Below are 3,377 nucleotides of genomic sequence, written 5' to 3'. Positions count from 1 at the left end.
CTAGGAGAAGCAGAGTGAGAAGTAGAGAACTTATTGTGAGTTCTGTTCTAGGATGCAGGGAAGAAAGGCATATTTTATTTTTCATTCTCTTTTTGTCTCCTACCTTAGATCAGGGAGAAAAGGTGAGATCATTCAAGACTGCCTTTAGAACACTGTCTTAGTTATGTAGTACTACTGTAATAAAACATACCACAAATGAATGGTTGTAACAAACACAGTTATCTTCTCACAGTTTAGGAGCGCTGGCTCTATGAGGAGACTTACTGTTTTTGGTCAGTTCTGGAAGAAGATCCTCGTGTCTTGTGAATTTTTGCTCCTGGGTGATCTTCATATGACTTCATCCTCTTCCCATATTTTCACTTGCTTAATCTCTTTCATATCCCAAAAGACATTGATTCGAAACACACCCTACACCAATTCTGCCTCAGTAACATAATAATAAAAACATCCCATTCCCACACAGGATTATAACCACAGGCATACAGGTTAGGATTTACAACATACATCCTGGGGGACAAAGTTTAACCCAGAACAAACAATTGTGCTAAGAGACAAGAAAGTTCATTTGGAATTTTTGAGTCTAGCACAATGGTAGGGAAGATGGGAGTTGAAGGTGAAGGGCAAGCTAGTCATACTGTCCACGTCTCTGGTGTGTCCTCATGTTTAAATGCCTTAAGAGTGGAAAGTGGAGATGAGTTTGGAGAATTAGGATGGGTCCTCCCTCACCACATCCAACTCAGTTATCGTGTGTCACAAAGATTTCATAGCCAGCAATACTCTCCACTGGGTACTGGCTCCAAAATTCTTGTCCCATTTGCCTTTCTGGTACAAAACACTAGCTTTTGTTCTGTTTTCTTTTCGTCAGTTACCATGTGACTCTACCTCTCTCCCTCCCTCAATACACACATAAGCTTCTATCAGACACACTGTAATAATGGCCTCATTGAACAATAACCTATTCTGGCTCAGACACCTTTACAAGTCCCTTCCACTGTTCTCAAAGGGACCCAATATGAAGATCTGTAAGCTGAGCTTAATTTCCCCTGCTGCTGAAGGAAAAGAAGCCAGTCCCATGGGACAGGAGACAGACTAGTACACAGAGGTGCCTGATTATGTACATTATTAATTTCAATTTGGTTGATATTTGTTCCAAAAGTTACTTAAGGCTGCTCTAAAAATTTACACAGTAAGAAAAAATGCAATTTAAAAAAAAAGAAAAAGAGGTAAGGGGGTTTGGAAATCAAGACAAAGGAAAATGAGGGTAGGAGAGAGATTAAAGCCAAGAGGAAATTAGCGTAAGAAGTCATGCTTTAAGAAAACCAAGCAGTCCTATTTGCTTGCAGGTTCTGACTTGAGCTCATAGGTAAAATGTATATGCTCAGCCGGGATGTTTGCCTTGGTGTTTCCTTGCCAATGTGTTCAAGCAACTTGATGTCTGGGGCATGTGGAGAACAATTAGAACAGCATTCTTTAAATGATGGAAAGGAATCTTAGAGTTACATCTAATCACTATCCAACCTGTGCAGGGGGCACCTGCTAACAGTCATCCAGCTTCTGCTTGAACCTCCTAAGAACAAGCTCACTATGTTGCTAAGTCCCTTAAATGAACCTCTGTTTTTGTTGTTGTTGTTATAATATATATAAATATATAACAAAAATGTATTTTAGCCTTTTTATATTTAGTTAAATTAATTATACTCACCAATGTGGTACAACCATTACCACCATTTCCAAAAGATTTTCACCACCCGAAACAAAAATTCAATACCTCAAATGGTGCTGTGGGTTAATAAACCAGACTGCAAAGCCATTTGAACTGCAAGGTCGGTGGTTCAAGCTCATCAGCCACTCCTCAGAAACCCTATACAGGGTTGCTATGGGTCAGAATCAACTCGACGGCACTTAACAACACTATACAGGGTCGCTATGGGTCGGAACTGACGCAATGGCACTAAACCACAATAACAAGAAGCTGCTGTCCATTGTCTGCCCCCCACTTGTGTCTGGTGGTTGCTGTGAAGCACCGTCAACTTGGTTACAACTCATAGTGACCCTGTATAGGGTTTCTAAGGAGTGGCTGGTGAGTTTGAAGCGCCGACTTTGCAGTTCAGTCTGACCTTGCGCTTGAGTGCTTACCTTATACATTTGCCTAGTCTAGATATTTCATGTAAGTGGGAGCAGTCTGACGATACTGGTCTTAAAGACTGAAATGGTACAGCCACAAGCTAAGGGACGCTGGCCACCAGAAGCTGGCAGAGGCAAAGAACAGATTATCTTCCAGAGTGTTCAGAGGAAGTGTGGCCCTGCTGGCAACTTGACTTTTCTGCTGACACCAAAAGTTAGTGAAACTGATTTTGCAATTCTGACCTCTTGAACTCACAGAGAAAAAGTTTGCTGTTTTACGCCACCCAATTTATGGTATCTTGGTACAGTGGTCACAGGAAACTGCTGCTGGTGGTGGTTGTGTGCCTTGAAGTCGGTTCAAACTCATAGTGACCCTGAAAAGGGTTTCTGAGGCTGTAAACCTTTACAGGATCAGAAAGTTTCATCTTTCTCCTGTGGAGCAACTGGTAGTTTTGAACTGCTGACCTTGAGCTTAGCAGTCCAACTCGTAACCACTATGCTACCAGAGCTCCTTCACAGGAAACTACTACAGATTTTTAGACACTTTTGTATTTTGTATGTCTTAGGAGACTATTCAGACTGCAGATCCTTGCAACATAGTCAGAAATAAATTTTCTGATGGGCTCTTAACAGTCCTCCATTTGTTGTTGTTAAGTGATGTCGAGTCGGTACCAACTCATAGTGACACTATGCACAACAGAATGAAACACTGCCCGGTCCTGTGCCAACCTCACAATTGGTGCTACACCTGGGCCCACTGCTGCTGCCACGGTGCCAATTCATCTTTTTTTTTCTGGGGGTGGGAGGGGGTGTGTCTTCTCTTTTGCTGATCCTCTACTTTACCAAGTATTATGTACTTCTCCAGGGACTGGTCATTCCTGATATATCCTAAGTATAAGAGACCAAGTTTGGTTATTCTGGTTGTACTTCTTCCAACACAGACTTCTTTGTTCTTTTGGCAGCCCATGGTACTTTTAATATTCTCCTCCAACACCATAGCTCAAATGCATCAATTCTTCTACGGCCTTCCGTATTTACTGCCGAACTTTTGCACGTATAGGAGGTTATTGAAAATACCATGGCTTGGGTTAGGTGTACCTTAGTCCTCAAGCTGACATCTTTGCTCTTGAACACTTTAAAAAGGTCTTGTACAGCAGATTTAAGGTGCTCTGGTAACATAGTGGTTAAAAATCAGGCTGCTAATCTCACAGTCAGCAGTTCGAAACTACCAGCTGTTCTGCAGGAGAAAGATG

This window comes from Chrysochloris asiatica, unplaced genomic scaffold, assembly GCF_000296735.1.
Source record: "Chrysochloris asiatica unplaced genomic scaffold, ChrAsi1.0 scaffold00265, whole genome shotgun sequence".
NCBI lineage: Eukaryota > Metazoa > Chordata > Mammalia > Afrosoricida > Chrysochloridae > Chrysochloris > Chrysochloris asiatica.
Note: the sequence above shows the minus strand (reverse complement) of the source record.